Source organism: Lagopus muta, chromosome 6 (genome assembly GCF_023343835.1).
Source record: "Lagopus muta isolate bLagMut1 chromosome 6, bLagMut1 primary, whole genome shotgun sequence".
Lineage (NCBI taxonomy): Eukaryota > Metazoa > Chordata > Aves > Galliformes > Phasianidae > Lagopus > Lagopus muta.
Window position 1 is genome coordinate 46,054,762 of NC_064438.1, and position 13,329 is coordinate 46,068,090.

Consider the following 13,329-nt stretch of genomic DNA (forward strand, 5'->3'; position numbering starts at 1 on the left):
CTTTGAATTCTGCCCTCTCAGAAAAACCTCACAGTTGTGGAGTGCTTTCCGTTATCGGAGAGGAGGTCTGTCACTGCTGAGGCCCTTAGAGATATCATGGCTATGAAGCTATAAATAGCATGTATTTCCCACTGCCTGAAACCTGCCAGCGCAGCAGCAGGATGACGTAGGTTTGCTTTCCTGCTGGAACACTACAGAAGTGCTTCTACTCTCTCCGCTGAGACGTCTGTTAGCTGTAGACACTGTTTCTGTGCTCACTGTTGGGGAGATGCTATTGAACTGAGCTCACATTTCTGCTTTTTCTGATCTTTTTTTTTCTCCACAAGAAACACCTCTCCCTGGGCACCTTTCCTTGCCTCCCCTCCCTCTTCTTTTGGACAGGTCCCTGCTTTTCTAGGGTATTCTGATTGCTCCTTGGTATTAGCTTCTGCTCGTCCCACTTTGATTCATCTGCTGTTATACATAATGCACTGTCCGTGCAGACTGCTCTGGCTGAAGGGACTTGTTTGAAGCTTTTTTCAATGGTCTGAGAGCTTCTCTCTTGCTTTTCCTTCTCTCAGCTTTATCTTGCATTCATATGATGTCTTTCAGTTCTGTGAAATCCAGCTTTGCAAATAAAATCAGATGGTTGCTCCTGCAGCTGCTGATACCTCTCTGAGCAGTATCATGACTGGCAGCTAACAGCATAGTGTGTGAGTGAAAGTTAGGAGAGGACTGATCCAGTTCAAGATGTCACAAGGACTGTACGTGGGTACAAAGTCATTACAGAAGTGGTAATACTTATTAGAAAAAGGATCCTAGGGCTGCTGATGATCACAAATGTTTCTGCTGGCTTTGCCTTCCTCCCACTGGCAGCAGTGCAGCACTCATTGGAATGCACTGCTCAGCATCCTGCCCAGTGGCTGTCCAGGATGGGAGCCGAGGTTGGATCTTAGTTGGATATCAAAATGGATATTAGGAAAAATTTCTTCTCAGAAAGAGTGGTGAGAGGCTACCCAGGGAGGTGGTTGAGTCACTGTCCCTGGAAGTGTTCAAGAAAGGTGTAGATGTGGCACTGAGGGACGTGCTGAGTGAGCAGGGTGGAGATAGGCTGATAGTTGGAGTAGATGACATTAGTGGTCTTTTCCAATCTTTATTCTGTGAGCATGCAGCTTTCCCACATCTGTGCTTGGAGGAAAATGAGGTTAAAAGAACTTGGGAGAAAAGGAACAAAACTCCTCTTTGTGTTGTATAAGTGGCATTAAGCTCTCCTCCACTAGTAACTGGAGTGCTTCTGTGTGCAATAAGAAAAGATGGCAGCTCCAGCAGTAGGTGAATTCACAGTCTGCTTTGTATGATTTCTGTGCCTCCTTCAGTTTGCTAATCGAAACAAGTTTCTGCTGTGTTTCTTATCCCCAGAGGGCAGAACTATCCCCAGAAAATTAAAGCTCTCTTATCTGTTAATGTGTCATCACAGCTAATAGCCTGGGGACTATAAACAAGTTTAAATATCAGAACAGTTTGGCTGGTGATTGTCCGTGATTATGTATTAAGAATACAAAATTTGTGCCCAATGATATTCAAGCTAGACTGAAGATGAGAAGGCAGCTCCTCAGCTGCTGTAAATGGAGGTAGCGTGGCTGAGTGGAGAAGGGAGGCTGCTCAGCACCTGACCCTCAGAGCTTTGCAGAAGTTTCCATTCTTGTTTGTCAAGGCACTGGATCATACAGGCCAGCACAGGTCCAAGCAGAGTGCAGACCCTTCTCTCTGTTCTAATATCTGGGAGCTGTGCTCCTACCAGCTCACAGCCTCCTGGGCACTCTTTCAATAGTGACCTACAAGCAAAGAGATTGCAGATTGCTAAACTTTGTCAAGAGCAAGTCAAGGAGCCAGCATGTTCAAAAGCTGTCAGATATGTCAGGCAGGTACCTCACAAGGGATGTACTTTGTACCTTCAATTTGACAAACATACTGCAGTAAAATAACAAACATGCACTCTCTACCACCAGTTCCAAAGCCCTGCTGCTGCCCCATCACTTTCAGCTCACTGACTGTTCATGCTGAGGGTGAGGAGGCAAGGAACAGTTATTTCCTCTTGTTAGAAATGCTGTGACTAGTCCATAGGTCTGCTTACAATGACATCAGCATGCAGTGAGACCTATGGTTTTGTGGAGATGGCAGTGGGAGTATCTTGTAACATAGTTGGATTTGAAATTGTTCATGTTAACATCTCCCTGTTCTGAAAGGCACTGCTGTTTCTATGAGTCATTTCCCAGGATAGACTGGGCTATTCTTGAAAGAATCCCACAGATTAGAAACTGAGGCAGAGGGAGATGAAGTGATATCCCCTAGATATGTACAAAGTCAATAGTTGTTCAAAGAGGTGGATATCAGAGACGTATTCTAACCTCTGATTGTCCTTGCCACTGTGCAAAGCAGAATACATGGAATAAATAACTTTTCATGTATATCTTTACAGATTATATATCTTCTTGAAAAGCTGATACCAGGTTAATGATGAATCTTGCAAAATGGTATAGGGAGCACATTCATTTTGATAAGGCAAGAGATCACTTACCTAATGAAGTACTACTTAATAAGAAGGATCATTATTAAAGAAATGGTATATCTAGTGCTTTTTACACCTTCTATATTAATCAGCATTTCTCGGCAAGGAAAAGGAGTGTTCCTGACAAGCATGAAGTTGCATAAGAAAAAATATAAAAGGAGCAGTGTGTCATAACAATTTTAAAACATGGAACAATGTCAAATAAATGAAATCAATTTCCAGAGGAGAATAGCAAAGGCTGAAAAAGGTCCTAGAAAGCCAAAAGATTTTGATTTTCTTTTTCATTAATTAGGGACATTATATTAAAAATGTCAGGAACTGTTTTCCCTGTAACAAAAAACACCCACAAGACGCAGCCAACCGAAGTTCCTCTCTGAGCACAAGATCTGTGAAGGTTAAAGGCTTGAGTCTGGCATCAGGAGAGCATTTCTTGTCTCCCAAGGTCACTCCATAAATGTGGAAAAGTAATTTTGATTCTGGTCTCCTTACAGTTCAAAGTCAAAGCTTACCTTGTTTCAACAGTTCTATATTTGGCAAAGTACTAATATAATTGTATTTGGTCCCAGTCTTGTCCTGCTGGAATGTTAAGCACTCCTAATACCAAGCCCACTGTGGTCTCTCGTAGCGTAGGTGAGGCATGAAATAGCAAGTAGTGTATTCACACTGGAGCAATTCCTCCAAGGAAACTCAGTATCTGCTTGCTAATTATTAGAACATGCAAGGAACAGAAAAATGATTGCATGACCTCAGCTTAGAGATTGTGCAGCCTGGTGACCCCTCTACTGTAGCTGCCAGCAGTGTGTACATGGGAAAGATTTTAATAAAAAGGCAAGGATCTGGTGGTACTTCCCCAGAATACTTTTGCAGCTTAAAAAAAAATAAAATAAAATAAATCACAACTCAAGGACTTCCTAAGCCAGAGGGCTTTTCTTTATATCTTATAGTCTTTGATATACTTTTTCTTTTGTGAATAATTTAGCTACTTTTAAGATTTATGTTAATTTTAGGATTTGCAGTGTCCTGCAGGAAAGAGTTTGACACTTTAATTGCATGCTGCACACTTTGACTTTATTAGAAAAGATGTGTTGCTCATAGTAGAGGTTTTGATGCCCTCCAGCTGCCTCTGCTCACATCAATCCCAGAAACAGAATTATTGAGCATGCGTGGTGTAGATGCAATGACCAACCCATATTGGTCAGTTCAGGGTGTGTGGAAATCCACCCCAGCTGAGGTTGACTGGTTGACTCTGCCCAAACCATAGGATAAGGCAGACCTATGAATTAATCAGTGTATCTTTTCTGGCTTTTTTCAGAGCCTGAAGGGCTCACAGGATGCTTGGCTATCATTGTTTCTACAAGAGCTGGAGGTGCTGAATGAACAGTGCTCAGCTCAGTAGAACCTGTCTGCAGAATTTCAGACACAGCACATGAATGCCTCTTCAAATCCTCTTGTTTGAGTCTTGGGATGTGTTCTGATCATATTTGTGATTCCACTTGATTTTTCAAACAAATAGTGAAATGTAGATATTTGACTAGAGACCACATCTTGGCTACTGAAAAGGGAGAGTGCTTGACTGTGGCACAGTTAGGGATGTGGGTTTGTGGTCTGCTGCCATGCAGACTCAATGCCTTGGGTTGTGAGGTTAGTGTAAATGGCTTTCATAGGAACTCTCCTGGTACTTCCCAGAGCCAGCTTTCCTGTCTGGGTATCACTGATTGTGTAGTGGCAATTCCATAGGCAGGGAAAGCACCTGCTAGTTGCAAAGCAGAACCAAGCAACAGGTGGGACACTTGGGCTCCTCCAGGACCTAGCTGAGGGCAAATATGGCAAGGACCATTTGCTGTTAGAGGATGTCCAACAGGAAGAGTTGCAATTGGGAGTGGCTGGAAGAATGTGGGGAGCAGTTTGTGAGGGCTGGAATGGAACCAGGAGCCAGCATGCCCTGGGAGGTGCCCAGTGCCCCTGAAGCTTTGCCTGTCTGGGTCAGATTAGCAGCAGACCTGTGAGATGAGAGCATTCTGTTGTCTGGTGCAGCATCCCTCTAGGAGAAGTCACAGCTTTGCTGTGGGTACATCGAGGTTACCAACTGCCTCATTTTCTGCTGAATCACTTGGTGACGCAAAGGCAAAGCACGTAAATGCTAATACAAGTGTTCATGTAAGGGCTGGTAGCACCTCCACAGACCCCCACTCCTGCCTTACTCACCGCTAATCACTTGTACATCATCAGTACCTGTTGAGATTCCAGTCCTCGCAAGAATGTCAGCAGTGGTTGCTGCCCTATATATGAACAACTGGCAGACAAAACAAACACACTGTTTTGTCTGGACTCTCTTTTTTTTTTCCTCCTAGTCTCTCTTGAGAAAGTTCTACTCTTCCAGACCTTTTCATCCTTTTGGTACTCTGCTGCGCCACATCTGCATGAACAAGGACCTTGCTCGGGCTGCACAACTGAGTTCCCAAATTGTGATGCTGGGGGGATATTTGCCTGTTCTAAACAGTTCTCTTTTCTCTGCCTGCCCAAGCTGTGTGGATCTAGCAGCTTTGATCCATAGGTTAGCTGCTGGAGGAATAAGAGAAGAGGTTGTGTCTCCTTTCTTCTCCAACTAACACCCTCCTGTGGGCAGGAGCTGTTTGGGGAAGCTTTTGCTGCCTCCTGCCAGCAGCAGGAAGGTCACAGGATGTGGTGGGCAGTCACAGAGATAACAGTAGGACACAGCCCAAGCTCAGCTGTTGGCAGATCTGTATGCTTTGGGAAAACAGCCAGACTGCTTCAGTTTTCTGGGTCAGTCTGGTTTTCTAGTTGCGTCTGAATTGCGTTAGATAGATGTAAGCACGGATGAATAGAATTTATCCATTTCTAATTTGAAGATCAAACATTTACCCAGGTCTCATTACCTGGCTGGCACACCAGGGGAGCTCCAGCAGTGCCCGAAGTCAGGGCTGGTCCCAGAACTGGAGGATTTTCTTTTTTGAGCAGTTCAGATGTTAGAGCTGCTGCTTAGGAAATGGCCGTATCCTCCCTGCAGGCAGATCGATACCTCTCAGTTCACGGCACTGCAAGGAACTTTTCATCGTACATTAAGAATGAGGAAAATAAAAGCCACGATGGATGTTATTCTGGTTTTGCTGTTATTTTGAATTATTTAGAGGGAAGTCACTGCTGTCTTCCTTCTTGTCAGAAGACAAAATATCTTTGTCTTTGGTAGTTTTTCCTATAAAAAAGGAAAAAAGTTCTTCCCATTTTTGTTTCTCTCACCCACTCAGTCCTTGGTACCAAGGTGTAAATTCAGGCTTTCTGCAACTTTCCAACGTCTCCTACATTCCTAATGCAAACCAAGTTCCCACTGACACAGGTGGAAGTCACATCTCAGTGGTACACTTCTAACCAGCTTCATAGCAATGTTGCAGATGAGTGATTAATGCTGTAAATGATGGCTAGTGGATAAGCAGAGGATATTTTGGAGGGTTATAAGAAATTTCCAGGCTAGCTGAACTGTCATTTAATTAAGCATTTACTAAATAGCTAGAAAAAAATGTTAAACTTTAAACTGAATTTTTAATGCACAGTGTTAAGAGGCAAAAATCCTGCAGTTTTCTCCACCATTTATATAAGCTCAGAAAAACAACCTAACTAATGTGTTCTGGTATTTTTCTTCCTAATTCTAGATTATCCTGAAGGGGACGATAAAGAAACTGGCCACCAAGATGGTAATCACTAGTGGAAATGAAGAAGATAAAGGCAATCAAGAAAAGGAAAGCAAAGAAGAAACCATCTTGGCAATGCTTGGAATTATTGGGACAATTCTAAACCTCATTGTGATCATTTTTGTGTACATTTACACAACGTTGTAAACTAGCAGACATGCAAATAGAACAGATAAAACGGCCATTAAGAGTGACAACAAACATTGCTGACTATTGACAAGTTGTTTAATCAGAATTGACTCTGTATTATATTAACACATCATAAAAGCACTGCCTGCAGGCAGCGAAGGCTGAAGCACAATTAATTTAACAAGACTTCTTCACGCAGTAACAAGCTAAACTCTTCTGTCCTGCCCTCTTCCTTTCGCTTTGGTTTTTGGTTTGGGGAAAACATGACTGCAATTATGTAAGTTGTAGCTTTGGAGAAATCCACCTGGGTTATGTTGTTTTAACACAATTTAAAAAAAAAAAGAAAAAAAAAAAGAAAAAAAAAGAAAAAAATTAGAAACTGTACACTATATACAATTAAAAATGTATACTGTATACCTGCAAAGATGGAACTCTAAGATAGCTGCATAGCACAGATCACGTGTCCATTAGGTCAAATGTTATTTTCTCTCTTGGTTTATGCTTTTACTTACATCGAATCTGACAAGCTTTTTGTTTAGAATGAACATATGGTGCAATCATGAAAGAAAAAAAACAATTCTATTGAGCAAGATCTGCCTAAAACTGATAAGATGTTTGGAGAAATATGGTATGTGGTTATTTTAACTTTCTCATTTGCTTAACATCTGTGTCTGTTCATACCAATGTTTATAAATATATATTTTTAATAAATGTGCTATATTTTTAGCATGAGCCAAACATTTGGTGACACTTGTATTCATGCAGCTAGATTTTGTTGGATGAAGTGCCCTTTTTGACAATGGATGATATTCTTCTCAGCAATTATACAGTAGTCTTGTTTGCAGCCCTCTCAGTGTAGTCTGCAGCAAGCTCACATCATGCTCATATGCATGACTTGAAGTTGGAATGTCAGCTGAAAAGCATTGCTGCCTAATACGGGAAATAGCAAAACATCATAAGGTGACCTTTGGAGACTGGTTGCAGAAAGAAGGTTCTATTTATAGTTTGAAACAAATAGTGAATGGAAGGAATTTTGAGGCATCTCTCAAGATATCACAAAGTTCACAGAATTTATGGCTTTCAGAATCTGGTCGCACTCTCTAAGGGCTTGTAGTGAAAGAGACAAACGCAGTTCTGCAGTTGGAAAGAGAAATGTAAAGAGCCTGCAAAGAGGAGCTTATGAGAAATCTATTTTGTAAACACAGGGTGTATTTCAAATGTGAGGATGATTAACCCTTCACACACACTTCTCTGACTTGCAATTTAAATGATGTCAGTGCAGTGAAATTTTCTGATTTGTGGTTTTGGCAGGAACATACAGGGGATGATCATCATTTTGCGTCAGAATTCAGTACCTATCAGCGTATGAAGCACTAAAAATATGAGGCCTCAACTCTGCCTCAAATTGCCTAAGTAGTTCCCCATTAACTCTGACATGTTTTCTGAAAAAAAAAAGAAAAAAAAAAAAGTCATTTACTTGTTTGATGACTTGTGACTTGAATTATGTTCTCAGATGAACAAGACAGATTGCTGTTGAAGTCAGTTGGAGATGTTAAAAGTCTCCTCCTAAAGTCTCAGGAATTATAGTGATCAGCCCTGTGCCTCTGGAACCAGTAATGAGCCTCTCACTGGGTTCCAGGTGGCTGGGGATGATTTCACAAATACACAACTTCCCTGTAAGATAAAATAAAAACAAGCCTGGGAAAGCCTCAGAGAGACTCTCATAAAAGAGGTATTTAGACTCTGGTGTATCACACAGTCGATAACAGGGAAAAGGTCAGTGAGTAAATTAAAATGAAATCCAATATGAAGACTGAAGGAAGAAAGAGCAAAAATAATTTCATATTTGTGGGAAAAAAAAATGACAATGAGAGAAGTGAGATTTGAAAAAGCAGAGAACAGTGCAGACAGAAGGTGCCAGGTGTAGGGTGGTAGAAGAAACTTTCGTTGTGGCTACACTCTGCAGGTAGAGCCAAGGGTATTGGGAAGAATGAGAAACTTTTAGTGGCACTGTTCAGTAGAAGTGAATTAGGCTGATATTTTTTGGGGGTGTTTTTTTGGTTTGTCTGTTTGTTTTTGTATGCTTTTTTCTTGTTTGGTTGGCTTTGTTGTTTTTTTCTTTGTTGGTGTTGTCATTTTATTGGATAATTCTAGGGAATTAGAAAAATTCAGCATTTTGTATAGCTTATTATTCATATTATATATGAATGAGAAGAAAATCACAAAAATACAGTGCTTCCATCTTGTAGCTTTCTTTTTTGAAGGTACTGCTGATCTCAGCATGGGGCAATGGCATTGTCCCCATTCCTCACAGCACAGCTGTGGGAGCTGACTGGGAAAACGACCACAGAGCAGACATCACCACACAGGACCCACTCCAGGACCCAGGGATAAGACCCCCAGATAGGCAGGAGAGGAGGGGGGGGGGGGGGGGGGGGGGCAGGGAGGGTGGGAGGCAGGAGAGGGGCAGCCGGAGAGGAAAAAAAATCTGTTACTGACCTGCACCCACCCAAAAAAAGGGAGAAAGAAGAGATGTAAAAGGATTTTATCGTATTTCTAAATCGCTCTTAGGTATGCCTAAGGCAATACATCCTATCTTTAGCAACAGACTTCATCATTCCCTGAAGATTCATCTGAAGATGTTCTTGTGTTGCACAACAGATAATAGCACCATGCTTTTGAAATGCCGGTTCTTCTTGCCCATAATTTAAGCGGCCTTAGGAGGAGCACAAATGTCTTGTGACGTTCTGTTTACTGAAAACCTCCTTAAAGGTGAGTGACCCAGCTACTCTATTTTCAGGTCACAAACAGCTTGAGCAGAGGACTGGGTGAACCTCGTCAGGTTCAATCAAGTCAAGTGCAAGGTTTTGCACCACAATCATGCTGACTCTTGCTATCATTAAATGCCAGGGAACAAAAGGATTGTGCACAGCCCAGTGGAAAAGGATTTGGGGGTACTGCTGCACAGCAAGCTGAACATGAGCCCGCAATGTGCCCTCACAGCCCAGAAGGCCGACTGTATCCTGGGCCGCATCCAAAGAAGCGTGACCAGCAGAGTAAGGGAGGTGGTCCTGCCCCTCTGCTCTGTGCTGGTGAGACCTCACGGGGAGTTCTGCATCCAGATGTGGAATCCTCAGTACAGGAGAGAAACGAACCTGTTGAAGCACATCCAGAGGCCACAGAAAGGATCCAAGGGACGGAACGCCTCTGCTACAAGGACAGGCTGAGAGAGCTGGGGCTGTTAAGCCTGGAGAAGAGAAAGCTCCAAGGTGACCTGATAGCAGCCCTTCAGTCTCTAAAGTGGGGCAATGAGAAATAAGGGGACTGCTCTTCAGTATCAAATGTGGATGGAAAGGGGTTAGTACGGTCTTCTCTTGTGACCTTCCTTTTACTTGAGCTCAGGTAAGGGTCATTTGAGTGAACTGCTGGTACTACAGCTCTGAGAATGATTTCCCTGCTTTGAAGTGGAAATGAGGCTGGGGATGCCCTTCACAGAGAGCATCTCTGTGGTAAGCAGGCAATGAGTGCTGCTGGAATGTGTCCAAACAGAGCTTTAAGAGCTAGGTTACTGGTTAAAGCAGCAACATGTTCTGAAAGTTTTCTGAGCAGAAGTTGAGCTAATCTATGTGACAGTTAAAGACTTCAACAGTCCTGAGTGTTGTGTATTCGTGCAGAGTGGAAACAGACCTTGCTGGGTTACCTGCCGGTACCAACAGGGTTCATTTTAAGGTCAGAACAATCCATGTTTCAGTGCAGCATCTCTCCTGCAACACATATTAAGCGTGGAATAGAATATGAATGGAAATGAGATGACTTTTGTACAGCTTACCTGTGCTAAGTGGTGCCCCCATGGAAATTAATTTGAATCTTAAAAGCACGTATAAACACGGTCTGAAGTTCCTCTCAGTGCCTAGTCCAAGCCCAGCTGTGCTGGCCTGGCTCTGGTAGTTCTGAGTGGTTGCAGACTTATTCATCTAGCTGGCTGTCACTTTGTATCTTGAAAGTGGTTAACAGCAAATTCTGTGGACCATAGGAGTTACATTTTAGTATCTTTACAAACAGGTGCCAGCCAGCCTGCGGTGTTCCAGCCTGACAAAAGGCTTCTGAATTTCATGCTACTCCAGTGCATTCTGCTATTTTTTCATTAAATCAAGACTGTGGAGTGCCATGATTTTGCTGGCCCCTTGTTTTACTTTGGTGTGTAATTGCCCTGAGCAGTGAAGGTCAGCATATTCGTTCTAACAAGTCTTATTCTTCTTAAATCCTTTTTTTTTTTTTTTTCTTTAATGTGGATTTCACGTGGTAGTGGCATTGACAGCTGACGAATCTGTGATCTTTATACCCTCTTGGGAGAACTGATATTGTTGGTGAAAAACTGTTCAATGTTGCAGTCTGCGGGCAAAACAACAGGAGGGTGATGCTAATTATTGGAAAATAAGGTAAGAATTGCCATATGCTAAGCTTTACGAATGCACAGCGCCCTTTACCTGAAGTTGGATAACATTGCTTAACAAAATCCGTTTGCAGTTTTGTAAGTGTCAAATCTAGAGGTGTTTCTGTGCGTTCTTCTCTCTCTTAGGGGGGATAATTGTGCTGTGCCATTTAGGAAACACCTACAACTTTCCAACTCTGATCTGTTTACACACATTTTGTACATAGCTTTTGCACCACAGATCCCAGTTTTGTTTTTGCAGTAATTATTGCTTCGGAAACCGTGCTCTGTGCTATGGAGGCACGCTCTGCTTCAAGGAAGAAAAACAGTTTGCGTAGGGCCAGGAGCCTTATGTACAGCTTGTCCTTTTAAGTGGCACTTACAAAACATATGGCTTTTTTCTGTAAGCAGGTAAGCCATAGAATAAATTGTCAAGGGAGTTTCTGTAATTTTTGGCCTTAATGCTAGATCAGATCAAGGTAAGGGGGAGCCAAAAGGCTTTGGGCCGAAGGAATCTCTGGGAGCTTCTGTCAGTTTGGTTAGCTGCCACTGACTCTCTCTACTTCTTTAGACCAATACTGTGGATCACAGAAGGGAGCTGGTTGAATGTAAGGAGTGTAGGATTTTGAAAATTTCAAAGCCGTGGCAAGGCTGCAGTATTCTGAACTCCAAAAACACAACCAGAATATTTTAACTTGACACTAGAGTGCGAGAATGGCTCTATTAATGTCTGGTTCCTTTCATTTCTTCCATTTGCTGCTAATACAAATAAATTCAGTTTGGGTTACAGTATTATTTCTAGTTGCATATTATCTCATCCTAGTCTTATGAGGATTCCAGTCTTGCAGAACATTGCCCTGTGCGCTGTAATTCAGGCTATAAAATTTCCTGTTAATCATGCACAAGTATGAGGAGGAGTGTGTAAAGGGAATATTCAGTGCTTTCCTATTTAAGCTGTATCCATGAAAGGCAGCAGATGGCCTCCAAAGCTAGTCTACCGATTTCTTTTTTTCCTTTCTGAATGTAACATAAAATGTAGATTTAAGAATGTAAAAAGAAATTCTCCAGCTGTTCTTCAGCCTCATCTCATAGCTTTGTAACTCAGTTTGTGATAGATAATAATCACGGGCAGTAAGAAGAGTGGTGGAACTGAAGGAATATAATCCCTAATACATACTGTGATATAATTACTGTTTTATGACATGATGAGGAGAACCTTTGTGATGTCATGTTAGCTTGAGAAATCCCTTTGGTGGCTCATAAGTATTATTATTATTTAGTGTTATGTAACCAGTCCCATTGGGGCATGCAGGAAGTGTATGAGCTTCAAAATAAATGTGCATGCTATCAATGACTTCTTAATCTCAACTATCTTATGTGGTATTTCTCAAAGTACTTCAAACTAAAAGCAAAATTAAGCTTCAAACTAGAAAATGAATGCCCTGAATCAGGTCTTCCAAGGCATAAATATTATTGTTCTCCACCTTTCCAGACACAGCTTCAGCACAACCAAAACCTGTAGCAGATCTTAGATAAACTTCCATTTCATGAATAAATAGCTTAAACATATATACATACTGTAATATACACACATATATAAACAGAAGTAATGGCCTGAAAAACAGTAAAAGTCCTGCAAATGTTCTTAGTATGTTCTGCTCTCTTTTGTGTTGGAATGCATTTTCTGGGCAGTGGTGCTGTACCTGTTCTTTCTCTGTATAAAAGCTGAGTTTGTTTACAAGTGCCTAAAAAGAACTTAGGCTTTTAAGTTGCTTAGGTACTTCTGAAAATCTTGACCTTCAGATGTTGAATTTTCAAACTTTTTCCTGTAACAGTGAACAGGAAACATGCATTTGGACAGCAGAGAACCACACATTCTATCACAGCTATCAGTTGGCTTGTTCTATGAGTTGTTACCAAATCCAATCTAGAATGGAGCTATTAGAAAGGTCAGTAAAACTTAAACCCTCCTAGAGGTGACCAAGCATAACGATCCTTGGGTGACTACAAACCGGCGGTTCTGCTGTGGTTTGGGTTTCTGGGATGGTGGTTCTACCTCAGTCACCTTACTATTCTGATCCTGAAAAATGCTCTGGCTAGTCCAGGGCAAAACCATACCCCAAACCAGGTGAAAGCGACAAGATCTTGAGCAATGCCTCAGTGTGAATCTATGATTGCTGTTCTCATGTGCTCTTTCAGGTCAATCCCTTGCTGTAGTTTTACAATAGTTTGTTGTTGCTCGTTCACATCATGTAGTGCACTGAGTTTTAAGGAGTTAATGTTGGCCCCACGACATCAAAAGTGAATTTTGTTGGTGTGGCAGCAGGGGTCGAACCTCCAACCAATGTTCCATCACATGTTGTTGTCCAGGGCATGTGACAAAATGGTACCTGACACCCAGGCAGTGTGCATAAAGCAAAGATGTGTCACTGAATTCCTCTCTGTGGAGAAAATGGCAGCTCTCTGTGCCTGCTGAGCGCTTGTGTGTGTGCTCACAGAGGGGCAGCATGCAG

The 13,329-nt window shown here is 42.1% G+C and overlaps 1 protein-coding gene and 1 long non-coding RNA gene across 3 annotated transcripts in view; one reads left to right on the forward strand and one right to left on the reverse strand.

The window, feature by feature from the left end:
• LOC125695481 (uncharacterized) overlaps positions 1-6,763 on the forward strand; it is a 145,214-nt gene extending 138,451 nt beyond the window's left edge. For both annotated transcript variants that reach the window (XR_007377971.1, XR_007377970.1), the window contains one exon: positions 6,217-6,763. This is a non-coding gene — a long non-coding RNA (uncharacterized LOC125695481). The remainder of the gene's footprint in view (positions 1-6,216) is intronic.
• The window catches only part of SYNE3 (spectrin repeat containing nuclear envelope family member 3), a 254,097-nt gene that overhangs the window by 217,724 nt on the left and 23,044 nt on the right, over positions 1-13,329 (reverse strand). The window lies entirely within an intron of this gene.